Source organism: Bos taurus, chromosome 1 (assembly GCF_002263795.3).
Source record: "Bos taurus isolate L1 Dominette 01449 registration number 42190680 breed Hereford chromosome 1, ARS-UCD2.0, whole genome shotgun sequence".
Lineage (NCBI taxonomy): Eukaryota > Metazoa > Chordata > Mammalia > Artiodactyla > Bovidae > Bos > Bos taurus.
In genome coordinates this window covers 97,324,450-97,352,446 of record NC_037328.1, presented here as the reverse complement: position 1 = coordinate 97,352,446, position 27,997 = coordinate 97,324,450, and the positions used below count along the sequence as shown (strand labels likewise).

The window sequence follows — 27,997 nt, the reverse complement described above, 5'->3', positions numbered from 1 at the left end:
GATGCTGAGAACATTTGAAAATAATTCAGCCTCTTGGATTAACCTGGAAAGTATCATTAGGAATGCAGGCTAGCTCCTGAGGGTCACCTCCTCCCAGCTGTGTCACTAGCAAGACATCTCACCATCCTAGACCTTGTTTTCATCTCCTTTAAAGGGGAGTAATAACCCTATATCATGTAGTTTGAAGTGATGCATGGCCAGTTCCTGTTTTATACTATACACTCCACAGATGGAGGCTGTTATGTTTGATAGGAGCATGATCTGGCCCCCCTCCACCCCTGCTCTAACTCAGTTCACATCCTCTTCTTCTCAGCTATCCTGACTAATTTGCTATTCCTCTATCAGAACATGCCCTTTCTGGCCAGCTTTTGGCTTCTGAGTTTGCTCACGGTGGAATGTTGGCTGAAATACTTCAATTCTGATGAACACTGTAGTCCTTCAGGACTCAGCACACCTCTCCCCTTCTCCAGAAGTTCATCTCTGACCTCCCCAGGTTGGGTCAAGCCACTCCTCAGAGCCCCCAGGAGCCCACACTTAACTTCTGTCACAGTTCAGTTCTTACTGCACCTTTGGGCAGGCTGTTGCTAAGTTCCTTGTAAGACCAGTAAAGTCTTTCTGGGAGGTTAAGAAAGGCCCAGGCCACTCTGCTTTTTCAAGGCTCTTCAGGAAAAGCATGAGGAGAAAACTGTGGTTTTCTTTCTTCCTTTTTTGCTCTGCTGTGTGTGACACTAAATTCTCTCACCAGAGATCCAACCTGTGTTTCTCAGTGGAAGCACAGAATCCTAAGCACTGGACGGCCAGGGAATTCCTAGCCTGTATTTTAAAGGATAGGAATTTCATATAATATCCTATATATTATGATATTATATAATTTAATTATATTAAATTCCCATCCTGTTTAAAGGATTGGCAAGTCGTGGGTACTCAACAAATATTTTGTTGAATAAATATAACAAATTAGTAATGTTGACAGAGACAAAGGTAATGCAATAAAAATGTACTACTTGCAAATATGCAATTTGCAGTTTTATTTTAAAATGTGAATTCACAGGCGTTTGTTTACATGAAATTCTGTCACCCTGTGCATACCCTCATCTGGAGGAAACCGACAGTGGCCGCGTGCCCACCCTGCTGAGGACATGGGAGCTCCTTGGGCAGGGGTAGGGGGATCTGAAGGCCCGGCACTCAAAAGGGGGTCTCATCTTCCACCCTACACCCTTGGGGCGTCCCCTGTGCCAGCGCCGACCCCAGCCCCTCTCCCGCGGGTCGAGGTGGCTGGCCTCGCACGCCTCTCGCCGCCCCGCCCGCAGGCGGCGCTCTCTGGCCGGTCTCCCGCCGGGGTCGCGACGGGGCGTGCGCGCTCGAAGGGTGGCGTCCGCACTTCCTGGTAGCGGGCGCGGAGCGGCCGCAGGGTTATTGCAGGGTACAGCGGTCGGTGCTCGCTGTCCCCACCTGTCCCTGGTCACCTGGGGCCGGGCGCGGCAGTTGTCCAGACGGCGACGTCGTCGCGGGTCTGGTCCGGCGCCAGCGCCTCGGACGTAGAGCGGGAGCCGGGAGTCGCCGCGCATCAGGTGAGTCGCGGGATTCGGCGCCCGGCGTCTCGCCGCAGCTTCCCCACCAGGGACTTCGGGGCGCCGGCGATACCGCGTCGCTCCCGGCTTCCCCGGCGGCGCTCTGCGCTTCGGGGAGGGAGAGGAATTTCTTTCCCTGGGATTCAGAGGCTGGAATGTACTAGAGGTTGTATAGTACTTGGAGTGGGGGCCCTGGACTGAAAGCCAAGGACGCCCAAGCCTGACCCGTCCGGCTGAGGGGTGGTCGTAGTCTTCGCGCCTGGGGTCGGCCCCGAGTTTGGGGCTCCGGGGCTGGGGTGCGGGCATGGAACCGGTGGTCTGGGTTGGTCGTATACTCACACCCAGACGCTCCGCACCCCCATCGCCGAGGAGAAAGGTATTAAACATTATTAAACAGTTGATGTTTTAGCGATAGTGTGACTTTCCTCCTTGGCACACACAGGTGGGCGTATCGTCGCGGACGCACCTGCTCGTGTGTGCGTTGGGGGCGGACTTCGTTCGTTGGGCGTCCAGTCTCCTGGCCCCCGGGCGTTGGGGACGGTACCCCGCGAGCCCCGGACACTGGGATTAAGCCCGAGGACTTTTCAAGCTGTTTGTTCCCAGAGACCGTGGTGTTCTGGTTTGGTTCATCCGTGACCGTCATGGATGGCTCAAAATTCTCTCAATAACTCTCCGGAATTTGTAGTCTCAGTGAAGCTCCGTTTCTCACCTGGGTAGGTGGCTTCGGGAGGTGGCAGCAGGGCCCGCCCCCTGCATTCCGGAGGCGGCCGGGGAGGAAGGTCCAGCCGCTGGGAGGAAACACGCTGGGTTTACCCCATTGCTTTGCTTGTGCAAATGACTCAGGTAAGGGCGGGGTTGGGGGGAAGAGTGTTGCTCAAACCCCAGAGATAAACCCACAGAGACCAGAAATGCAAAGGACTTAAGAATGAGTGTTTGGACCTCAGAATTGCTAATGGCTCAGTTCAAATCGTTTCACCTGTGCTTTTCAGATTATTCTTAAGCTTCTTCAATGACAAAACTACTAATTAACATATGCTTTTTTTTTTCCTTGACAGCCTCTAAGATTGGGTTGTCTTTGTGGTATCTCTAGAATTGAATTATTGGGAATTGCAGGTGAGGAGCAGCCTGCCAGCTGTGAGAATCACTGGGCCAGGGGAACCTGTGCTTTTGCTATTTAAGAGACAAGAGGGCAGTGAGAGGTGTAAACCTTGGTGGGTGCTTATTTGATGAAAAAAAGTTAAATTGTGCCAATAGGGGAAATTTGTACTCATTAGTATGAAGAATATTAGCTTTGTTTAGTTGCTTTAGGTAATGGTATACCTATTACAGTTTTTTAAAAACCCTTGCTGTTAGAAATACATTCTAAATTTGAAATATAGGTTCAGGATTTGCTGCAAAATAATCCAGTTTGGGGGAGGGCTGCCAGTGGAGAAGTGAAGGGGAGCAAGATGGAGACTGGACATGAATTGTTAATAGTTGAAGCTGGATGAAGGGTATTGGGGTAGGGACTGCCTTGTATGCTGACTCTACTTTTTTATGGCATTTCCCTTGAAAAGTAACACCACCTGTGGAGCTTTGTTTTTTTTTTTTTTTTTTTTTTGTGGAAGATAGATTTGGAGGGTAACACTAGTGATTCTAGATTCAAAGCCTTCCACAGATGTTCACTGGTAACTTGGTGTAAAGGCTGTCTCTCCACTCAAGCCTTTTTCTTCCTCTGGGGGATGCCGCTTTATTTTGCTGTGACGCATACCCTATTTGCTGAGTGTGACACAGCTGAGAGGATCAAGCTGATGCAGGTGGATGCTGGGTCAGCCTTTTTTTTATACAAAGGGTATTAGCAAGCCTTGGGGGTTGAGCTGACTCCAAACGGACAGGTTATGTAAAATGTGTTAGCAGTTTTTCTGAATTGCCCAAATCCTTTCCAAGTTATGCTCAACAACAACAACAAAAAAACAGAGCTCAGAGTAGTGAACAAAACCATACACACTTAGGGTTTGTGTACACTTCTGGAAGCACTGGATACATCAATAGAAAGTCAACATTGTGAAAACAAAGTGAGTGGAGACCTGCCTATTACCTGAAAGAGATCCTATCTGTGTGTGTATCCTTTCTTCCTGTCGTCACTTTGTTTGCTTCAGGTATCATGAAGTGTAAATACTTAGCAAGGAACTGGTTCCTAAAATTTCTGCACTTTCTTTTCCAAGAAGCTTGTGTTCAAGAGGAGGGCCTTGGAAGTCATATCGATACATTCATCCAACTTGCCTCTGGATTTATCCTATAATTCCTACTCATTCTGTCATGCCTGATTAGTAATTTGGAAAAGTACAAGGGAGCTATTAAAGTTTAGTAGAGGGAGGAAAGGGAGGCATAGTCCTCAAAGATAAACCCACATTTCTTAGTAGCTTCTGTGGAACTGATTTTAATGCCTCCTTTAAGAGAAAAAGGTCAAGTAAATTATATCTGTGATAGCTGAAACTTGAAGCGTTAGATGAATCCCTCAGCATAGGCCTTGCCCATATAGATTCACTAGGATGAAAGTTGTAAAGATGCTTTAAGTCAGTTCTGTTGAGGAAATGCCACAGCACCTCCCAGTTTCCTTGTAGTGCATGAGAAAACGAGAGGACAAGAAAAATCCCCTTACTGTTGGAAAATGTCATAGTGAATTCATGATGGTCCTTAAGTGGAATTCCTTAGCTTGTGATTTAGTTTTCTTTGTGTGAATAAAAGAACAATGCAACTGTTAAGTAGCTTTATTTTCTACCTCAATTCTCTAAAACAAGAGCAGGGAGAGAGAAGAGAAACTCGCCACTCCCTGTGATCAGGGAGTGACCTAACTTTGCTCTCCTTGGTGAGAGGATGGTGGGTTTGGGTTCTGGAGAGCTGATTGCTAATAGCCATTTTAAGGAATTACCACAAATGTGATACCATCTTCTCCTTGCATAGTGTTATAAAAGGGTATATACACGCTGAAAAGCAAATTGCATACTACTTTATCGGACTAGAAATGAGAGAAAAGGGTGTTGGCAATCCAGTCAGTAATCATCTTCTAATTTGTAAGCACTCTCCTCTCATCTCCATCACTTCATCCCATCCTGTGAGGAGGAGCAGCCGTGCTGGAGGATTATTTTCATTTTTAACAGATGAGAACGTTGAAAATCTAAAGAAGGGATGGCTTGCCAGGTGGCTTCTTTCGTGATATGGGGGAAGGAAATTTAATATTCGTTAAGAGCTCAAGTCATCTTCACACGTGTTTTTAATTCTCACAAAGCTCTTTAAATTGGATATTTTCAACCCATTTTGCAGATGAAATTGTAGCCAAGAGAGGTTAGTAGCTCACTTGAGGTCTGGCAGCTGAGAGCCAGGATTCAAACTTTGATCGGCTAGATCTTAGAGTTTACGCTATTTCCAGCCTCTGTGCTGGTCCAAAGGCTAGCAGACAGCAAAGCTTCCATCTCTAGAAGGTTGGTTGATTAGGCAAGCTGTCTTTTTCTTAGCTTTCTATTTTGCATTGGTGCATAGCCCATTAGCAGTGTTGTGATAGTTCCAGGTGCGCAGCAAAGTGACTCAGCCTCACCGATACATATATCCATTCTCCGCTAAAGTCCCCTCCCAGCCAGTCTCAGGCAAGCTGGGTTTTTGTGCCACACTGGTTAAAACTGGGGGCATGTGCCAATTGAAATGTTTTATCAGTCCAGCGCAGAGTTTGGGGGGAAAAAAATGAAGTCGAGTTAACATTGACAATTGAGAGATTTCAAGTATTCTGCCCCAGAACTCCCGAAGGCAAGTAGTGGGGCAGCCTTCTGGAAAAGGTAGTGTACCCCAGTTGCCTCTGGTCTCCACCACTCCTTACAGTGGCCCCATCCTTGAGGCAGGGGACCATCGCACTTGCCCCGTTGTTCTTACCGTAAGAGGTCTTCCTATGTGTGCGAGTGTGTCTACTCCACTCGGAGTAACCAAAGGCAGCTTGAGGGCTCTTGCCGCAAGAAAAGGGAAAGAGCATATTCCTTGGAGAGAGTGAAGACTCTTGTGTTTAGTCTGCAGCAATTCTGTGACAGAAAATACAAGGGATGTCATCACTTTCCTCACATCCTGTCTGCATTACTCATTTACAGAGAATAGTCTACTACCCGTACAGTACAATAGCAATGGAGAACATGTGTGGGCAGGCTGCTGTGGAAAAAAGAAATACCTCCAAAACCCCAAACCACTGACTCTCTGTGGGTGGGAAGACGGGTCTTGGGCACCTGAGGTGGGCCACAAAGAAGCCCTCCCTCTTTAAGCAGCCTGCCTTTGGCATCCACAGGGACTCTGAGCTTGTGTGCTGGCTCTTTGTGGCTGCTCTGAGGGGTCCCAGAAGGTACTCACCTCCCCATGCTGTGCCCACCCCCCTCTAGCTGGTGACAGGTCTGACAGCTCCGCAGGCAGGAGGAACTGAGGCACCCAAGGGTGGCCTGTAGGGTCAAGGGACAGATATTCTCCCCTCTGTCTACATTTGGAGTTTCATTTACATCTTTGTTACCTTCCCCTGAACTCAGAGTTTGTGGGTGTGGTGGGTGAGGCAGAAACGTGACTGTAAAGAGGAAATGCAGATGGAGCCTTGTGGAGTGGTTTTCAAGAAGCCACAGATGATATTTGTTCTGAGACCTTTGTCGCTCGAGCTGCCAGTCTAGGTGTGTGCATGCCCCAGTGTGGGAAGAGATACGGGACGAGGAGGGGGTGCTGCCTTGCGTGGTTGAAAGAAGTGGTTAGAGGCCAGTGGGTTGCTCGCATCCTTTCTGGAGAGCTCTGGGATTCAGGTGCGCGGGTGTGTTCTCAGGAAGGTGATTACCACTCCCTGGCCAAACCTGCAGCGGGCAGGAGGCAGGGAGAGGGTGTCGATGAGCAACCAGAGCAAACAGAGGCGAGGTGAGGCAAGGCGCCACTGAGTGTGTACTCTTACCAGATCGCTGGTGTCTTTCTGCCTCTCCCACCACCTCCCTGTGTGACCTTGACCTGTGTGTGTTTCTTTTTTTAACCACTCTGCCCTTCAGCCTTCTTCTGTGTAAAATGTGAGTACTAATAATGACCACCTCATAGGGCTCCGAGGGTGAGGTTGACTGCTGTTGCCGTTGGAGCCCTGTCTTCTTTGCTTTTACCTTTATATGGGGGATTTTCCCCCAGAATTTTAGAAGGCAGGCCTCAGGGAAGAAACGAGTTCCAGCTCTGACCTCCCTGTTTCCAGAGGGATCCTGGCCTGCCTTGTGGCCTTGGGAAACCTTCTCCATGACAGCTGTCAACAGGGCTTTGATGGAGTGGAGCGGCAGCCTTGGAACTGACGGTGAGAACAGGGCCAGGACCCAGGGCTTTGGCCCTGTTGTTTGGGAATTAAATGCACTCCGATCTGGAAAGGAGAGGAGTCCCCTGGCTTCCCCCTCACAGAGGAGGAGCAGGCGGGGCCGGGCTCATGGCCACCTGAGTTCTGTCCAGTACCTCGTCTGTCAGCTGGGGAAGCACGCTCCTGAGAATGTTTTTTGAGGAACTAACAGAAATGTTATGAAATCTTGACCCAGGCCCAGTAAAGTACTGTGTCTGACTTGCCCTTTTGTGGTGAAATCAAAAGACCAAGCACCCCCGCAGTTTACTTTTAACCTGGAGAAATAATAAAGATGCTGTTAATCTGTATTTACAGAGCATTTTGTAGTTTTAAAAGGGCTAATTTGATCTTCGACTGATGGTATGGGGTTATTTTGGAGAAGGCAGTGGTAACCCACTCCAGTACTCTTGCCTGGAAAATCCCATGGACGGAGGGGCCTGGTGGGCTGCAGTCCGTGGGGTCGCTAGGAGTCTGACATGACTGAGCAACTTCACTTTATGTTTTCACTTTCATGCATTGAAGGAAATGGCAACCCACTCCATTGTTCTTGCCTGGAGAATCCGAGGGACAGGGGAGCCTGGTGGGCTGCCGTCTATGGGGTTGCACAGAGTTGGACACCCCTGAAGCGATTTAGCAGCAGCAGCATGGGGTTATTTGTTTGCATTTGTTTCTGTTACCTTTCGCTCTCAGGAGGCATACATGAGGGAACTGAGGTTTAGGCCAGAGATGAGCCCAGAGATGGAAACAGAGGACTGGGCTAAAGTTTTACTTTATCAGAGAAGGTAACCGAATTCATGTTCTTTGTGCACTTAAGGAATGCTGGGGAATGACGACATCCTGGGGGCGGGAAGGGAGAGATGGAGAACTGAAGTCTTCCCGGGGAGCTGAAAACATCCTTTGTGTCCAGGAAGGCAGCCAGTCCCTTCAGAGTCCCCTGCAAGCAGAGGAGGCAGAGGTTTCCCTGTCAACAGCTCCTGCCCGGACCCATTCTTGGAAATGCCGGTGGGCTCATCGGGGAGGAGGAACGGCTCTTTCCTCTCCTGCCCAGGTCTAGAACCTTCATGAAACTGTGGCCTTTCTGCTCCTCCGCCCCCAGCCAGTTGTTCCAGGGGCTACTGAACAGCCTCCACCTCCACAGCCCTCCCCATCCTAGCTGGTGGCCACAGAGCTGCTCCCTTCTCACGTTCTGGAGGGGGTTTCCCTCCCCAGCCCCTGCCATCTCCCCCTACCCACCCCAGTTGGTATCCTTTCTTCCATTCAGCTTTATTCTGGAAAGTTGAAAAAAATTCTCTGTGACCCACTATCCAAGGACCCAAAGACATCATTTTGACATATTTTCTTCCAGTTTTGTTTTGCCTTTGTTTGTTTTTCTTTTCTTTAAAAATTTATTTGACTGCCCTGGGTCTTAGTTGCAGCAGGTAGGACCTAGTTCCCTGATCAGGGATCAAACCCTGGGCCCCCTTCATTGGGAGTGCAGAGTCCTAGCCGCTGGATCACCAGGGAAGCCCTTTGCCTTTGTTTTTTAAAATAAATTTAATAAATTGTAACACTTTATAAATATTCATTTTATGTTAGCATTTTAAGAGCTGTCACACCAAGACTAATATTTATTACAGCATTCTTTCCATGTCTTTATTATTATCATTTATAATAACCACATGCTATTTTAGCCTTTTTTAGCCATTCTCTTAATATTAGAGAGCTAAGTGTTTGCTCATTTTTTAATGTTGTGAATCATTCTAAATTGAATGTATGTAAACCTTCGATTCTGTGCTATAAGAAATATGGTTGTGCTACTTCCGTGGCTCCTGAGCTCCTGAGGAGAGAAGCATCTTTTGTTATTCTTAATAAGCCCCTTTCTACCATACCTGAGTTTACTCTAATGAGCTGATTGCTGAGACTAGGGGTTGGTTTGGGGCCTAGTTGTTGGAGGAACCAAGCACGTGATTACAGGGTTGGAATTCTCAGCCCCTTCTTCCCCACCCCCAGAAGGGAAGAGGTGCTGGAGAATTGAATTCAGTCGCCCATGGCCAGTGATTTAATCAGTCCTGCCTGTGTAATGGAATCTCCATGAAAACCCCAAGCAAAGGGGTTTGGAGAACTTCTGAGTTGGCAAACCCATCAAGGTGTTGGGAGGATCATGTGTGCAGAGGGGGCAGGGAAGCTCTGTGCCCCTTCCCCATACCTTGCCCTGTGCATCTCTTCCCTTTGGCTGTTCCTGAGTTGTATCATTTATAGGAAACCAGTAGTTGTAAGTAAAGTGTTTTCCTAAATTCTGTGAGCCACTAAAGCAAATTATCAAGCCAGAGGAGGGGGTCATGGGAACCGCTGATTTATAAACACTTGGTAGAAGGTACAGGTGAGAACCAGGGACTTTCAGCTGCCATCTGAAGAGGAAAGCAGTCTTCTGAGACTGAGCCCTCAATCCACAAGAGTGAGCTCTGTACTCACTCTGGGGAGTTAGTGTCAGAACTGCTTGGTGTGGAAAAACCCACATATTTGGTGTCAGCAGTATTGTGAGTACAAACAGCATTTTTACCTTTCAGTTTCATTTCCTGTTATTTTGGATGGATTTCTTTCTTTTTTTTTGCTTGTGGGATCTTAGTTCCCACACCAGGAATTGAACCTGGGCCCCTTGCAGTGGGTATGCAGAGTCCTAACCACTGGACCATCAGGGAATTACCTGGGATGGATTTTTATAAGAATGATTAGTAAGTGGAAGGTTTTTTGTTTTTTATTTTACTGACATATAATTTACGATGTTGTGTTAGATTCAGGTGTATAGCACAGTGATTCAGTTATATATATATATATATACAATTTCTTTTTCTTATTCTTTTCCATTATGGTTTATTACGGGATATTGGGTGTAGTTCCTTGTGTTATAGAGTAGAACCTTGTTTATACATCCTGTATATACTAGTTTGCACCTGCTAATTCCAAACTTTCAATCCATTGTTCCCCTCCTCTCCTCCCCCTTGGCAGTGAGTCTGTTTCTGTTTCTTCAGTTCAGTTCAGTCGCTCAGTCGTGTCCGACTCTTTGCGACCCCATGAATCGCAGCACGCCAGGCCTCCCTGTCCATCACCAACTCCCGGAGTTCACTCAGACTCACGTCCATCAAGTCAGTGATGCCATCCAGCCATCTCATCCTCTGTCGTCCCCTTCTCCTCCTGCCCCCAATCCCTCCCAGCATCAGAGTCTTTTCCAATGAGTCAGCTCTTTGCATGAGGTGGCCAAAGTACTGGAGTTTCAGCTTTAGCATCATTCCTTCCAAAGAAATCCCAGGGCTGATCTCCTTCAGAATGGACTGGTTGGATCTCCTTGCAATCCAGGGGACTCTCAAGAGTCTTCTCCAACACCATAGTTCAAAAGCATCAATTCTTTGGCACTCAGCTTTCTTCACAGTCCAACTCTCACATCCATACATGACCACTGGAAAAACCATAGCCTTGACTAGATGGACCTTTGTTGGCAAAGTAATGTCTCTGCTTTTTCATATACTATCTAGGTTGGTCATAACTTTCCTTACAAGGAGTAAGCGTCTTTTAATTTCATGGCGGCAATCACCATCTGCAGTGATTTTGGAGCCCCCCCAAAATACAGTCTGACACTGTTTCCCCATCTATTTCCCAGGAAGTGATGGGACCAGATGCCATGATCTTCGTTTTCTGAATGTTGAGCTTTAAGCCAACTTTTTCACTCTCCTCTTTCACTTTCATCAAGAGGCTTTTTAATTCTTCTTCACTTTCTGCCATAAGGGTGGTGTCATCTGCATATCTGAGGTTATTGATATTTGTCCCAGCAATCTTGATTCCAGCTTGTGCTTCTTCCAGCCCAGCGTTTCTCATGATGTGCTCTGCATATAAGTTAAATAAGCAGGGTGACAATATACAGCCTTGATGTACTCCTTTTCCTATTTGGAACCAGTCTGTTGTTCCATGTCCAGTTCTCACTGTTGCTTCCTGACCTGCATACAGATTTCTCAAGGTAAGTTCGTTTGTGTCATATTTTAGCTTCCACATATAAGTGATACCATATGATATTTGTTTTTGTCTGAATTATTTCATTTAATATGATAATCTCTAGATCCATCCATGTTGCTGCAAATGGCATTGTTTTATTCTTTTTATGACTGAGGAGTCTGAATGAACTCTGGGAGTTGGTGATGGACAGGGAGGCCTGGCGTGCTGCGATTCATGGGGTCGCAAAGAGTCAGACACGACTGAGCGACTGAACTGAATATTCCATTTTATATGTATACCACATCTTTATCCATTCATTTGTTGTTGGACATTTAGGTTGCTTCCATGTCTTGGCTGTTCTAAACAGTGCCACTGTGAACACTGGGGTACATGTATCTTTTTAAAATTATTTATTTTTGGCTGTGCTGGGTCTTCACTGCTGCATGGGCTTTTCTTAGCTGTGGCGAGCGGGGGCCATTCTCTAGTTCTGGTGCGAGGGCTTCTCACTGTGGTGGCTTCTCTTGTTGCAGAGCACAGGCTCTAGGGTGTGTGGGCTTCATTAGTTGTGACTCCTGGGCTACAGAGCACAGGCTCAATAGTTGTGGTGCACAGGCTTAGTTCCTGCACAGCATGTAGGATCTTCCTGGATCAGGGATTAAAAAACCGTGTCTCCTGCATTGGCAGGTAGATTCTTGACCACCGAGCCACCAGTGGTATCTTTTTGAATTCAAGTTTTGTCCAGATATATACCCAGGAGTGGGATTGCTGGATCATATGGAAGCTCTGTTTTTAGTTTTTTCAGGACACTCCATGCTGTTTTCCATAATGGCTGTACCAGTTTACATTCTTACCAACAGTGTAGGAGGGTTTTCTTTTTTCCACACCCTTTCCAGCATTTATTGTTAGTGGTGTGAGTCAAAGGTTTTGAATAGTAAAAGGTTTTCTTTCTGATTACAAAAGCAATGAATTTTCATTGTGGAAAACCTAGTAAGCATCAGATCAGATCAGATCAGTCGCTCAGTCATGTCCGACTCTTTGTGACCCCATGAATCGCAGCACACCAGGCCTCCCTGTCCATCACCAACTCCCGGAGTTCACTCAGACTCACGTCCATCAAGTCAGTGATGCCATCCAGCCATCTCATCCTCTGTCGTCCCCTTCTCCTCCTGCCCCCAATCCCTCCCAGCATCAGAGTCTTTTCCAATGAGTCAACTCTTCGCATGAGGTGGCCAAAGTACTGGAGTTTCAGCTTCAGCATCATTCCTTCCAAAGAAATCCCAGGGCTGATCTCCTTTAGAATGGACTGGTTGGATCTCCTTGCAGTCCAAGGGACTCTCAAGAGTCTTCTCCAACACCACAGTTCAAAAGCATCAATTCTTCGGCGCTCAGCTTTCTTCACAGTCCAACTCTCACATCCATACATGACCACTGGAAAAACCATAGCCTTGACTAGATAGACTTTTGTTGGCAAAGTAATGTCTCTGCTTTTGAATATGCTATCTAGGTTGGTCATAACTTTCCTTCCAAGGAGTAAGCGTCTTTTAATTTCATGGCTGCAATCACCATCTGCAGTGATTTTGGAGCCCAGAAAAATACAGCCTGACACTGTTTCCACTGTTTCCCCATCTATTTCCCATGAAGTGACAGGACCAGATGCCATGATCTTAGTTTTCTGAATGTTGAGCTTTAAGCCAACTTTTTCACTCTCCACTTTCACTTTCATCAAGAGGCTTTTTAGTTCCTCTTCACTTTGTGCCATAAGGGTGGTGTCATCTGCATATCTGAGGTTATTGATATTTCTCCCGGCAATCTTGATTCCAGTTTGTGTTTCTTCCAGTCCAGCGTTTCTCATGATGTACTCTGCATATAAATTAAATAAACAGGGTGACAATATACAGCCTTGATGAACTCCTTTTCCTATTTGGAACCAGTCTGTTGTTCCATGTCCAGTTCTAACTGTTGCTTCCTGACCTGCATACAAATTTCTCAAGAGGCAGATCAGGTGGTCTGGTATTCCCATCTCTCGAAGAATTTTCCACAGTTTATTGTGATCCACACAGTCAAAGGCTTTGGCCTAGTCAATAAAGCAGAAATAGATGTTTTTCTGGAACTCTCTTGCTTTTTTGATGATCCAGCAGATGTTGGCAATTTGATCTCTGGTTCCTCTGCCTTTTCTAAAACCAGCTTGAACATCAGGAAGTTCACGGTTCACATATTGCTGAAGCCTGCCTTGGAGAATTTTGAGCATGACTTTACTAGCGTGTGAGATGAGTGCAATTGTGGGGTAGTTTGGGCATTCTTTGGCATTGCCATTCTTTGGGATCGGAATGAAAACTGACCTTTTCCAGTCCTGTGGCCACTGCTGAGTTGTCCAAATTTGCTGGCATATTGAGCGCAGCACTTTCACAGCATCATCTTTCAGGATTTGGAATAGCTAAACATAGAAGATTCTAAAAAAGTAAACGCACACCCATGTACTCACCTAGTCCCTGCAAGCCTAGCTTGGATCTGTCCCTCCAGGAAGTGCAGTCTGCAGCCTAGCTTGTCCCTGTGTGGCTGTGGACCAGCTGCATTGGGAGCTTGTTAGAAGTATAGAACCTCAGCCCCACGCCAGACATGCTGCTGCTGCTGCTAAGTCGCTTCAGTCATGTCTGACTCTGTGCGACCCCATAGAGGGCCTCCGACAAGGCTCCCCCGTCCCTGGGATTCTCCAGGCAAGAACACTGGAGTGGGTTGCCATTTCCTTCTCCAATGCATGAAGGTGAAAAGTGAAAGTGAAGTCGCTCAGTCATGTCTGACTCTTAGCGACCTCATGGACTGCAGCCTACCAGGCTCCTCTGTCGGTGGGATTTTCCAGGCAAGAGTACTGGAGTGGGGTGCCATTGCCTTCTCTGACGCCAGACATAGTGAACCATAATCCAGCTTTTCACAGAATCCACATTCATGCTTGAGAAGTATTGGTCTACAAGGCCATGACCTTACCAATCACAGGTGGCCTGGCATTAATTACCTCTGATCTGTGTATGTTCATATGTTTTTCCTGTTTACCCAATATTGGAATAATTATGTATGTACCACTGGTTGTCGTCCTCCCATCCTCTACTTTCAAGGCTGTCTGAGCACAACGGCTCACTCCCCTCAGTAACACTGATGCTCAGGGATCAGCTGAGTGTCTTAGTGGCATGGGGAATTTCACCACAGTGTCTCCCCACGTGAGAAACCTTGATATATACGGCTTTTATCTCGCTTCTGTCATCTAACATTGTATTGTCAGCATTTTCTGGTTCTTTAATCTTTCTGAAGAGCTTATCTTTCATGGCTGCAGATAGTAGTCCATCTTAGGACTGTCATAATTCATTTGAGTCGCTCAGTTGGTAAAGAATCTGCCTGCAGTGCAGGAGACCCCGGTTCAGTCCCTGGGTTGGGAAGATCCCCTGGAGAAGGAAATGGCACCCCACTCCAGTATCCTTGCCTGGAAAACCTCATGGACAGAGGAGCCTGGTGGGCTGCAGTCCAGGGGTTGCAAAGAGTGGGGTACGACTGAGCGACTAACACTAAGTCCTTATGACTACTACTCTATTGTGAGGAACAGGAGGAAAAGGGGATGACGAGATGATTGGATGGCATCATCGACTTTATGAATATGAGTTTGGTTTTTTTTTTGGGGGGGGGCACGATTTATTGTGATTGTGAACAGAGAAGGGCTCAGTCCTTCTTGGCTGCCGCTTTCCTCATGGCGGCCAAGACGTTGCTCAGCTCCTCTCTTTCCCTCTTCGCGTGGATATGTGTCCCCACCCTTTTCTTGATGAACTTGAGGGCCCGCTTGTCCTTGGAGACCTTGAGCAGCTCCATGGCTCGTCGCTCGTAAGGGGCTAAGCCACACACCTCCCGGATCATGTCCCGCACGAACTTGGTGTGTTTGGTGAGATGCCCGCGGCGGCAGCTGTGCCTCGGCTTGCCCATGTTCTTGGTCACCTTGTGACCCTTGTTGAGGCCCACGGCCATGGGGTAGCACAGAGCCATGGCTGTTGTTCCACAATGGCTGCCGCGGCGGAAGGCTGAATATGAGTTTGAACAAACTCCGGGAGATGGTAAAGGACAGGGAAGCCTGATGTCCTGCAGTCCATGGGGTCGCAAAAAGTTGGACATGACTGAGTGACTGAACTGAACTCTTGTGAGGCATTTGAATTGTTCCGATCCGTTTGGGGAGGGAGTGTTCTGTAGGCTATTTTAAGTATACCAAAGTGAGCTGCTCAAGCTATGCTTACTTCCTTCAGCTCTGGTTATTTCCTTGTGATGAATTCCTGGAGTGGAGATCCTGGATCAAAAGGCACAGACCTTCTAAACAGTGTTTAAAAGACAGCAGGAGTATAGGAAGGACCCTGACAGATACCCTTCCAGGCACTGGACAGTGTGGTCTGTAGACACATTCTCTGGGGAGCAGCAAGCATGGCTTGTTTATCATCACGCGCATCAAGGCCCCTCTCAGAGCAGGTTCTAAGTGGGACTCCTGGAGGTTTGGGGAGAGAGAGGGGAGTTACCTGAAAGATGGGTGACTACCTATGATGATTTCTTCCTCCTGGCCAGAGTTCTGAGTTGTATCCTCAGGGTGTGTGTCTGCATGTTTTCTCTTGCCTTCCAGTGGAGCAGCAGGGCGTGAAGTTAGTTAGTGGAGGCCTGACATGACAGCCTCACTTACTGGTCCTGGACCTGCTGGACCTGACTGGTACCAAACTTGTTTTTGCTTCATGAATCTGGGACTGTTGGGTCAGCTGACACTTTCCCTCCCAGGAGCGCACCAGGAAATTCATGTTAAACTGTGTGCTGAAAGGTACACTCAGATCCTGTCATGAAGAAAAAGTGAAATATCAACATCGTTTTTGTGATTGAGGCACAATTTGAACTTGGATGCCAGGAATATGTTTTTGGCCCTTTATAAATATATTTGGAGTAGGTCAGTGAATAAATATGCAAAGAATGAGTTTGATTATGTTAAATAACATATACATGTTAAATATATGTGTCTATCATTTGACATAATTAAAACATTTTTAAGCTGAATATTAAATCATTAGCCACTCATTTGTATTAACTACTTGACACATTATGATTTCCAGATAGACACACACATACCATACCGTCTGGACCTAAGTGTGCTTGACTCAGAGTTTGTCTACAGCAAACAGACTTTTATGAATGAAATACAGTATACAATAGCAAAACAAAAGTGGCTTCTTTTGTCAACATAATGGTTGTTAGCTTCCTGCATATTGTATGTCTCAGTAGTTTGTTCTTTATAATAGCTGTTATCATAGCTTGTATTCCACTGCTTGATTATACCACCATATATTTATCTATTCTTCTTGGAAGACCATTTAGGTTGTTTTCAGTTTGGGGTTTAAATGAAGAAAACTGCTGTGAACTTTCTTTTACAAGTCCTTTTTAAAAAACACAGTTTTATTGAGGTGCAGTTTGCATACCGTAAAATCCAGCCATCGTTAAGTTCTTTATTGTTACAGACGTGTACAGCGTCACTCCCAAAGTTCCCTCATACTAACTTAGTCCCTACTCCTAAACCCAGGCAGCCATTGATCTGCTTTCTGTCTCTTGCCTTTTCTGGATGTTTCCTATAAATAGAATCCTAGTATATGTAGGTTTTTGGTGTCTTGTTTCTTTCACTTAGCAGAATATTTTTGAAGTTCATCAATTTTAGCTCAGTCAGTAAAGAATCTGCCCGCAATGCAGGAGACCCTGGTTCAATTCCTGGGTGGGATTGCTGGAGAAGGGATAGGCTACCTACTCCAGTATTCTTGGGCTTCCCTTGTGGCTCAGCTGGTAAAGAATCTACCTGCAACGCAGGAGATCTGAGTTCGATCTCTAGGTTAGGAAGATCCTCTCAAAAAGGGAAAGGCTACCCACTCCAGTATTCTGGCTGGAGAATTCCATGGACTGTATAGTCTGTGGGGTTCCAAAGAGTCAGACATGACTGAGCGACTTTCACTTATCAGTAGCTTCTTCCTTTGTATCATTGAATAGTATTCAGTTTTATGGATGTACCACATTTTATTTCTTCACTAGTTTATGAACATTTAAATTGTTTCTGGTTTTTGGCTATTATAAATAATGTTTCTATGAACATTCATGTAAGATGTACGGTGGTCTACATTTTTATTTCTCCTGGATAGATTCTTAGGAGTGTAATTACTAGATTCTATGGTAAGTTTATGTTTAACTTTTAAAGTAAACTGTTTTCCAAAAGTGGCTATACAACGTTAGAGTCACACCAACAATGTATGATGGTTTTGATTTCTCCCTGTTCTTGCCAGCACTAGATATTGTTAGTTTTTGTTTTTTTTTTTTACCATAGCCATTCTCATGGATATATGAGAGTATCTTATTACAGTTTATGTTTATGTTTTTTTGGCTACACCACTCAGCTTGCTTGCAGGATTAGTTCCTCAACCAGAGATTAAACCCATGCCCCCTGCAGTGGAAGCCCAGAGTCCTAACCACTGGACCACCAGGGAATTCCCTTATTAAAGTTTGAATTTACATTTCCCTAATGACTAATGAAAAATCTAGACAGCATATTAAAAAAAGAAGAGACATCACTTTGCTGACAAAGGTCCATATAGTCAAAGCTATGGTTTTTCCAGTAGTCATGTTTGGATGTAAGAGTTGGCCCATAAAGAAGGCTGAGTGTTAAAGAATTGATGCTCAAATTGTGGTGCTGGAGAAGACTCTTGAGAGTCCCTTAGATAGCAGGGAGATCAAATCAGTTAATCTTAAAGGAGATCAACCCTGAATATTCATTAGAAGGACTTCTGCTGAAGCTCCAGTACTTTGGTCATGTGATGAGAAGAGCTGACTCATTGGAAAAGACCCTGATGCTGGGAAAGATTGAGGGCAGGAGAAGGGGATGATGATGAGAATGAGATGGTTGGATGGCATCACCGACTCAATGGACATGAATTGGACCAATCTCTGGGAGATAGTAAAGAACAGGGAAGCCTGGCGTGCTGCAGTCCATGGGGTCGTGGAGTCGGACATGACTTAGGGTCTGAACAACAACAGTGACTAATGATGATTAGCACCTTTCCATGCGCTTTTTTTTTTTTTTTTTTTACTAAAAAAGAAAGTGAAAGTGTTAGTTGCTTAGTTGTGTCCAACTCTTTGCAACCCCATGGAGTGTAGCCCACTTGGCTTCTCTGTCCTTGGGATTTCCCAGGCAAGAATACTGGAGTGAGTAGCTATTCCCTTCTCCAGGGATCTTCAACCCAGGTCTCTTGCATTGCAGGAAGATTCTTTACCATTATTATTTATCATTTGTGTATCTGCTTTGGTGAAATACCTAGTTAAATCTTTTGCCCATTTTTTATTTGGGTTGTCATCATAATACAGAGTTTAAAAACTTTTTTATATTCTTTAAAATATTCAAATATCTTTGAATAAAAATATGCAAAAATTTAAAAAAATTCTAGAGGCAAGGGTTTTATCATATGTATATGACATGCAGATATTTTCTGTAAATCTATGACTTTTTACTTTCTTAATGATACCTTTTAAAGAGAAAAGTTTTCAATTTTGATAAAGTCTAAGACAGCAATTTCTTTTGTTTTATGGCTTGCACTTTTAATTACATATCTAGGAAATATTTCCTAACTATATGCAAGCCTTTTTTTTTTTTAATAGACTTTATCTTCTAGAACAATTTTAAATTCACAACAAAATTGAGCAAATGTACAATTTCCCAGAGAGATATCCCATATATTTCCTGTCTCTTTGTATGCATTGCCTTATTATCAACATCTCCAGTCAGTGGTACATTTGTTACAAAATGAACTTGGATTGACACATCATAATCACCCAAAGTCCATAGTTTGTATCACAGTTCTCTCTTGGTATTGTATATTCTATGGGTTTGGACAGGTGTATAATGACATGTCAGAGAAGGCAGTGGCACCCCACTCCAGTACTCTTGCCTGGAAAATCCCATGGACAGAGGAGCCCGGTAGGCTGCAGTCCATGGGGTCGCTAGGAGTCAGACACGACTGAGCGACTTCACTTTCACTTTTCACTTTCATGCATTGGAGAAGGAAATGGCAACCCACTCCAGTGTTCTTGCCTGGAGAATCCCAGGGACGGGGAAGCCTGGTGGGCTGCTGTCTATGGGGTCGCACAGAGTCGGACACGACTGAAGCGACTTAGCAGCAGCAGCATAATGACATGTATTCACCATTATAGTATCATACAGAGTAATATTGGAAATACTTTGTGCTCCACCTGTTCATCCCTTCCTCCCCTCTGCTGCTAAGTCACTTCAGTCATGTCCGACTCTGTGTGATCCCATAGACGGCAGCCCACCAGGCTTCCCCGTCCCTGGGATTCTCCAGGCAAGAACACTGGAGTGGGTTGCCATTTCCTTCTCCAATGCACGAAAGTGAAAAGTGAAAGTGAAGTCGCTCAGTCGTGTCTGACTCCTAGCGACCCCATGGACTGCAGCCTACCGGGCTCCTCTGTCCATGGGATTTTCCAGGAAAGAGTACTGGAGTGGGTTGCCAGTGCCTTCTCCATCCTCCCCTCTAACCCTTGGCAACTACTTATCTTTTTACCATCTCCATAGTTTTGCCTTTTCCAGAATGTCATATAGTTGGAACCATACAGCATATAACTTTTTCAGATTGGCTTCTTTCACCTAGTAAATGCATTTTTAAGGTTCCTCCATGTCTTTTTATGGCTTGATAGCTTTCTTTCTTTCTTTTTTTTTTTTTTTAAATGCTGAGTAATAAGTTTATCTACCTTTTGAAGGATATCTTGGTTTCTTCCAACTTTTGGCAGTTATGAATAGAGCTGCTGTAATGACTTGTGTGTAGGCTTTTGTGTGGACAAAAGTTTTACACTCCTTTGTGTAAATACCATAGAGGGCAACTGCTGTTTAATTTTGTAAGAAAAGAATATGTTTAATTTTGTAAGAAACTGCTAAGCTAAACTGTCTTAAGTGGCTGTACCATATTTCCACGAGCAGTGAGAGTTCCTGTTGCTCCACATAACTCACTAGCATTTGGTATTTTCATACCAGTCTCTTTGTGGACATGTATTTTAGTTTCTCCTGGGTAAATATCTAGAAGTACTGGATCATAGGATAGATGTGTATTTAAATGTCAGACTTTTCCAAGGGGTTGTACCATTTAATACTTTTGTGTCTTTTCTGATATTTAATATTTGTCTTATTTTAGCCATCTTGATGGATGTGAAATTGTATGGCTACATGCTTTTAATTATCTTTTTCCTGATGACTAATGATGTTGAGCATCTTTTCACATGCTGTTGACCATTTGTTCATTTTCCTTTTGAACTGTCTTTTCAAGTGTTTTGCCACATTTTTGTTTTGAGTAGTTTGTCTTTTTTATTATTGATTTTTAGGCACTATTGATAGGTAGGTAGGTAGACTGCCTGGTAGTCTGAGCACACATCCTTTGTTAGATATTTGTGTAGTGAATATTTTCCCCCAGTGTGTCTCTTGCTTTTTCATTTTCTTATATAAAGATTTTAACTTTAATGAGTTTTCTTCTTAATTTTTTCTTTTATGGTTGTTGCTTTTGTGTTTGCTTAATAATTCTCTACTTACCCCCAAGGTTGCAAAGATTTTCTTCTTTGTTTTCCTTCTAGAGGCTTTAGAGTCTTAGCTTTTATGTTTAGGCCGATGATCAGTCCCAAATTAATTATTGAGTGTGGTGTGATTGAGCGCCTCCTTTTCCATACAATTGTGCATTTGATACGTTTGATACAGAGCCATGTATTGAAAAGGCTTTCCTCCGTTAAATTGCCGTGGTACTTCCTTGTAAATCAAGTGCACTGTTGGAACTCTCTGTTACGTTTGTTCTTAAGCTAGTACTGCACCATCTTCAGCTCTGTAGTTTATCAGTCTTGAAATCAAGGTGGTGTAAGCCTTTCAACTTTGTTCTTTTTCAAACATTTTCAACTATTCTGGCCCTTTGCGTTTTCTTTTTTTAAATTAATTTTTATTGGAGTATAGTTGCTTTACAATGTTGTGTTAGTTTCTGCTGTATAACAAAGTGAATCTTTTGCATTTTCATATACATTTTAGAATCAACTTGTCAATTTCTACAAAAAAACCTGGTTGGATTATGATCAGGACAACACTGAATCTACCAATTTAGGAAGCATTGAGATCTTAAGAGTATTAATCTTCCATAGACATGGTATATCTTGCCATTTATTTACATCTTTAGTTTCTCTCAGCAGTGTTCTATAGCTTTTAGTATTGATGATTTGTACATATTTTAAAAGATTTATCCCTACTTTTTTTTTTTTTTTTTTTTTACATTTTAGAGTCATCTAAAATCTATTGTGTGGAATTCCCTGGTGGTCCAGTGGTTAAGAATCCCCCTTGCCATGCAGGGGATGCCGGTTCAGTCCCTGGTCATGGAACTAAGATCCCACATACTGTGGAGTAACTTCGCCAGTGTGCCACAACTATTAAAGACTGAATTCTCTAGAGCCTGTGTGCCACAACTATTAAAGACTGAATTGTCTAGAGCCTGTGTGCCACAACTATTAAAGACTGAATTGTCTAGAGCCTGTGTGCCACAACTGGAGCGCCCACATGCCACAGCTGGAGAGTCTGCCCACTGCAGTGAAAGATTCTGAGTGTCACAACTAAGACCTGATGCAGCCAAATAAATAAATAAATAGTAGGATTTATACACACACACACATACAGTTTTAAAAATTGATCTGCCATCTTACTTAGCAATTCCAGTAAGTTTTGGGTAGATGCCTTAGGATTTTCTATATATATTGTTGTTGTTCAGTCACTCAGCCGTGTCCAACTATTTGTGACCCCATGGACTGCAGCACGCTAGCCTTCCCTGTCCTTCACTATCTCCTGGAATTTGCTCAAATCATGTCCATTGAGTTGATGATGCCATCCAATCATCTCATCCTCTGTCACCCCATTCTCCTCCTATCTTTAATCTTTCCCAGCATCAGAGTCTTTTCCAATGAGTTGGCTTTTTGCATCAGGTGGCCAAAGTACTGGAGCTTCAGCTTCAGCCTTAGTCCTTCCAATGAATATTCAGGACTGATTTCCTTGCTGTCCAAGGGACTCTCAAGAGTCTTCACCAGCATCACAGTTTGAAAGCATTGCTCAACCTTCTTTATGGTCTACCTCTCAGATCCATACATGACTACTGGAAAAACCATAGCTTTGACTATACAGACCTTGGTAGGCAAAGTGATGTCTCTTCTTTTTAATATGCTGTCTATGTTGGTCATAGCTTTTCTTTCAAGAAGCAAGCGTGTTTTGTTTTGTTTTTTACCCCCCACCAGGGAACAAGCATCTTTTAATTTCATGGCTGCAGTCACCGTCCACAGTGATTTTGGAGCCCAAGAAAATAAAGTCTGTCACTGTTTCCATGTTTTCCCCATCTATTTGCCGTGAAGTGATGGGATGAGATACCATGATCTTTGTTTTTTGAATGTTGACTTTTAGGGCAGTTTTTTCACTCTTTCACCTTCATCAAGAGGGTCTTTAGTTCCTTTTCACTATCTGTCTTTAGTTCCTTTTCACTATCTGTCATAAGGGTGGTGTCATCTGTATATCCGAAGTTATTGATATATCTCCCAGCAATCTTGATTCCAGCCTGTGCTTCATCCAGTCCAGCATTTCTCATTAAGTACTCTGCATATAAGTTAAATAAGCAGGGTGACAATATACAGCCTTGGCATACTCCTTTCCAACTTAGAACCAGTCTGTTGTTCCATGTCTGGTTCTAACTGTTGCTCCTTGACAACATACAGGTTTCTTAGGAGGCAGGTAAGGCGGTCTGGTATTCCCATCTCTTGAAGAATTTTCTACAGTTTGTTGTGATCCACACAGTCAAAGGCTTTAGCATAGTCAATGAAGCAGAAGTAGATGTTTTTCTGGAATTCTGTTGCTTTTTCTATGATCCAGCGGATGTTGGCAATTTGATCTGAGGTTCCTCTGCCTTTTCTAAATGCAGCTTGTACATCTGGAAAGTCTCAGTGCATGTATTATTGAAGCCTGGCTTGAAGGATTTTAAACATTACCTTGCTAGCATGTGAAATGAGTGCAGTTGTATGGTAGCTTGAACATTCTTTGGCATTGGAATGAAACTGACCTTTTCCAGTCATGTGGCCACTGCTGAGTTTTCTAAATTTACTGGCATATTGAATATAGCACTTTAACAGCATCATCTTTTAGGCTTTGCAGTAGCTCAGCTGTAATTCCATCATCTCCACTAGATTTATTTGTAGTGATTCTAAGGCCCTCTTGACTTCACACTCCAGGATGTCTGGCTCTAGGTTTGTGATCATACTATCATGGCATCCAGGTTATTAACAACTATTTGTACAATTCTTCTGTGTATTCTTGCTACCTCTTCTTAATATCTTCTGCTTTGGTTAGTTCCATACCATTTCTGTCCTTTATTGTGCCCATCTTTGCATGAAGTGTTCCCTTGGTATCTCTAATTTTCCTGAAAGGATTGCTAATCTCTCCCCGGCTATTGTTTTCTTCTATTTCTTTGCATTGTTCACTAAAGAAGGCTTTCTTATTTCTCCTTTGGAACTTATCTCTCTTAGCTTTCTTCTTATCTTATCTCTTATCTTTCTTATCTCTCTTATCTATTCTTTGTAACTCTGCATTCAGAGGAGTATATCTTTGCTTTTCTCCTTTGCCTTTCACTTCTCTTCTTTTCTCAGCTATTTGTAAGGCCTCCTCAGACAAACACTTTGCCTTTTTGCATTTCTTTTTTCTTAGGGATGATTTTGATCACCACCTCCTGTACAGTGTTAGGAACCTCCATCCATAGTTCTTCAGGCACTCTGTCTATCAGATATAATCCCTTGAATATGTCACTTCCACTGTGTAATCATAAGGAATTTGATTTAGGTATGCCTGAATGGCCTAGTAGTGCTCCCTGAGCTGTGCATATGTGGTAAGTCACTTTAGTCATGTCCAACTCTTTGCAACCCTATGGACTGTAGCCCGCCAGGCTCCTCTGTCCATGGGATTCTACAGCCAAGAGTAATAGAGTAGGTTGCCATGCCCTCCTCCAGGGAATCTTCCCGACCCAGGTCTCATTCATCTCCTGCTTTGGCAAGCAGGTTCTTTACCACCTGGGCCACCTCATAAGCCCCAGTGGTTTTCCCTACTTTCTTCAATTTAAGTCTGAATTTTGCAGTAAGGAGTTTATGATCTGAGCCACAGTCAGCTCCTCGTCCTTTTTTTGCTGACTGTATACAGCTTCCCCATCTTTGGCTGCAAAGAATATAATCAATCTGATTTCAGTATTGACCATCTGATGCTATTATGTGTAGAGTCATCTCTTGTGTTGGAGGAGGGTGTTTGCTATGACCAGTGCATTTTCTTGGCAAAACTCTGTTAGGTTTTGCCCTGCTTCACTTTTTACTCCAAGGCCAAACTTGTCTATTATTCCAGGTATCTCTTGACTTCCTACTTTTGCATCCCAGTCCCCTATTATAAAAGGTCATCATTTTTTGGTGTTAGTTCTGGAAGGTCTTATAGGTCTCTATAGAACTGTCAACTTCAGCTTCTTTGGCATTAGTGGTTGAGGCATAGACTTGAATTATGGCAATATTGAATGGCATGCCTTGGAAAGAAACAGAGATCATTCTTTCATTTATGAGATTGCACCCAAGTACTGCATTTCGGGCTTTTTGGTTGACCATGAGGGCTACTCCATTTCTTCCAAGTGATTCTTGCCCACAGTGGTAGATATATTGGTCATCTGAATTAAATTCACCCATTCTTGTCCATTTTAGTTCTGTTCTGTTCAGTCGCTCAGTCATGTCCAATTCTGTGACCTCATGGAGTGCAGCACACCAGGATTCCCTGTCCATCACCAATTCCCATAGCTTGCTCAAACTCATATCCATTGAGTCAGTGATGCCATCCAACCATCTCATCCTCTGTCGTCCCCTTCTCCTCCTGCTCCCAATCCCTCCCAGTATCAGAGTCTTTTCCAATGAGTTAACTCTTCGCATGAGGTGGCCAAAGTACTGGAGTTTCAGCTTCAGCATCAGTCCTTCCAATGAATATTCAGGACTGATTTCCTTAAGGATTGACTGGTTTGATCTCCTTGCTATCCAAGGAACTCTCAAGAGTCTTCTCCAATACCACAGTTCAAAAACATCAATTCTTTGTGCTCAGCTTTCTTTATAATCCAACTTTCACATCCATACATGATTATTGGAAAAACCATAGCTTTAGAGGGACCTTTGTCAGCAAAGTAGCGTCTCTGCTTTTAATATGCTGTCTAGGTTGGTCATAGCTTTTCTTCCAAGGAGCAAGTGTCTTTTAATATCATGGCTGCAGTCGCCATCTGCAGTGATTTTGAGCCCAAGAAAATAAAGTCTGTCACTGTTTCCATTGTTTCTCCATCTATTTGCCATGAAGTGATGGGACCAGATACCATGATCTTTGTTTTTTGAATGTTGAGTTTTAAGTCAGCTTTTTCACTCTTTTCTTTCACTTTCATGAAGAGGTTCTTTAGTTCCTCTTCACCTTCTGCTGTAAGGGTGGTGTCATCTGCATATCCGAAATTATTGATATATCTCCCAGCAGTGTTGATTCCAGCCTGTGCTTCATCCAGTCCAGCATTTCTCATGATATACTCTGCATATAAGTTAAGTAAGCAGGGTGACAATATACAGCCTTAGCATACTCCTTTCCCAATTTAGAACCAGTCTGTTGTTCCATGTCTGGTTCTAACTGTTGCTTCTTGATCTGCATACAGATTTCTCAGGAGGCAGGTAAGGTGGTCTGGTATTTTCTACAGTTTGTCATGATCTACACAGTCAAAAGCAGAGACATTGCTTTGCCAACAAAGGTCCATCTAGTCAAGGCTATGGTTTTTCCAGTGGTCATGTATGGATGTGAGAGTTGGACTGTGAAGAAAGCTGAGTGCCAAAGAATGGATGCTTTTGAACTGTGGTGTTGGAGAAGACTCTTGAGAGTCCCTTGGACTGCAAGGAGATCCAGCCAGTCCATTCTAAAGGAGATCAGTCCTGGGTGTTCTTTGGAAGGGATGATGCTAAAGCTGAAACTCCAGTACTTTGGCCACCTCATGTGAAGAGTTGACTCATTGGAAAAGACTCTGATGCTGGGAGGGATTGGGGGCAGGAGGAGAAGGGGACGACAGAGGATGAGATGGCTGGATGGCATCACTGACTTGATGGACGTGAGTTTGAGTGAACTCCGGGAGTTGGTGATGGACAGGGAGGCCTGGCGTGCTGTGATTCATGGGGTCGCAAAGAGTCGGACATGACTGAGCAACTGAACTGAACTGACATGGTCAAAGGCTTTGGCATAATCAATAAAGTAGAAGTAGATGTTTTTCTGGAATTCTGTTGGTTTTTCTATGATCCAGTGGATGTTGGCAATATGATCTCTGGTTCCTCTGCCTATTCTAAACCTAGCTTGTACTTCTGGAAGTTCACAGTTCACATACTGTTGAAGCCTGGCTTGAAGAATTTTGAGCATTACTTTGCTAGCATGTGAAATGAGTGCAGTCGGGCAGTAGTTTGAACATTTTTTGACATTGCCCTTCCTTGGGATTGGAATGAAAACTGACCTTTTCCAGTACTGTGGCCAATGCTGTGTTTTCCAAATTTTCTGGCATATTGAGTGCAGCACTTTAACAGTATCATCTTTTAGGATTTGAAATAGCTCAACTGGAATTCCATCACCTCCACTAGCTTTGTTCATAGTGATGCTTCCTAAGGCCCACCTGACTTCACATTCCAGGAAGTCTGGCTCTCGGTGAGTGGTCACACCAACATGGTTATCTGAATCATGAAGATCTTTTTTGTATAGTTCTTCTGTGTATTCTTGCCACCTCTTCTTAATACCTTCTGCTTTTGTTAGGTCCAAACCATTTCTGTTCTTTATTGTGCCCATTTTTGCATGAAATGTTCCCTTGGTATCTCTAATTTTGTTGAAGAGATCTGTAGTCTTTCCCATTCTATTGTTTTCCTCTTTCTTTGCATTTATCACTGAGGAAGGCTTTCTTATCTCCTTGCTGTTCTTTGGAACTCTTCATTCAAATGGGTATATCTTTCCTTTTCTACTTTGCCTTTAGCTTCTTTTCTTTTCTCAGCTACTTGTAAGGCCTCCTCAGACTACCATTTTGCCTTTTTGCGTTTCTTTTTCTTGGGAGTGGTCTTGATCACTGCCTCCTGTACAATGTCATGAACCTCTGTCCATAGTTCTTCAGGCACTCTATCAGATCTCATCTCTTGAATCTATTTGTCACTTCTACTATATAATTGTAAGCGATTTGTTTTAGGTCATACCTGAATAGTTTTGTACTTTTCCCTACTTTCTTCAATTGAAGTCTGAATTTGGCAATGAATTTGTGATCTGAGCCACAGTCAGCTTCTGGACTTGGTTTTGCTTACTGTATAGAGCTTCTCCATCTTTGGCTGCAAATAATATAATCAATCTGATTTTGGTATTGACCATCTGGTGATGTCCATGTGTAGAGTGTTCTCTTGTGTTGTTGGCAGAGGGTGTTTGCTGTGACCAGTGCGTTCTCTGGGCAAACCTCTGTTAGCCTTTGCCTTGCTTCATTTTGTACTCCAAGGCCACATTGCCTGTTACTCCAGTTATCTCTTGACTTCCTTCCTTTGCATTCCAGCCCCCTGTGATGAAAAGGACATCTATTTTGGGTGTTAGTTCTAGAAGGTCTTGTAGGTCTTCTTTGGACTGTTCAGCTTCTTCAGCATTACTGCTTGGGGCATAGACTTGGATTACTGTGATATTGAATGGCTTGCCTTGGAAATAAACAGAGATCATTCTGTCATTTTTATGATTGCACCCAAGTACTGCATTATCAATAACCTCAGATATGCAGATAACACCACCCTTACGGCAGAAAGTGAAGAAGAACTAAAGAGCCTCTTGATGAAAGTGAAAGTGGAGAATGAAAAAGTTGGCTTAAAGCTCAACATTCAGAAAACTAAGATCATGGCATCCGGTCCCATCACTTTATGGCAAATAGATGGGGAAACAGTGGACACAGTGGCTGACTTTATTTTTCTG

At 44.0% G+C, this 27,997-nt stretch overlaps 1 protein-coding gene and 1 pseudogene across 7 annotated transcripts in view; one reads left to right on the top strand and one right to left on the bottom strand.

Moving 5' to 3' along the window:
• Positions 1-1,482: 1,482 nt before the first annotated feature.
• Positions 1,483-27,997, top strand: part of GPR160 (G protein-coupled receptor 160) — a 70,076-nt gene continuing 43,561 nt past the window's right edge. For 4 of the 7 annotated variants that reach the window (XM_002684928.7, XM_003585680.6, XM_015472628.3 and 1 more), the window contains exon 1: positions 1,483-1,571. The gene's annotated coding sequence lies outside the window, so the exon portion shown is untranslated. Of the gene's footprint in view, positions 1,572-1,859; positions 1,948-2,201; positions 2,285-2,333; positions 2,415-27,997 lie in introns of those variants that run through there. The other 3 variants (XM_059888685.1, XM_059888681.1, XM_059888687.1) reach the window with 3 other exon arrangements.
• On the bottom strand, positions 14,565-14,948 carry LOC510795 (ribosomal protein L36 pseudogene; annotated as a pseudogene).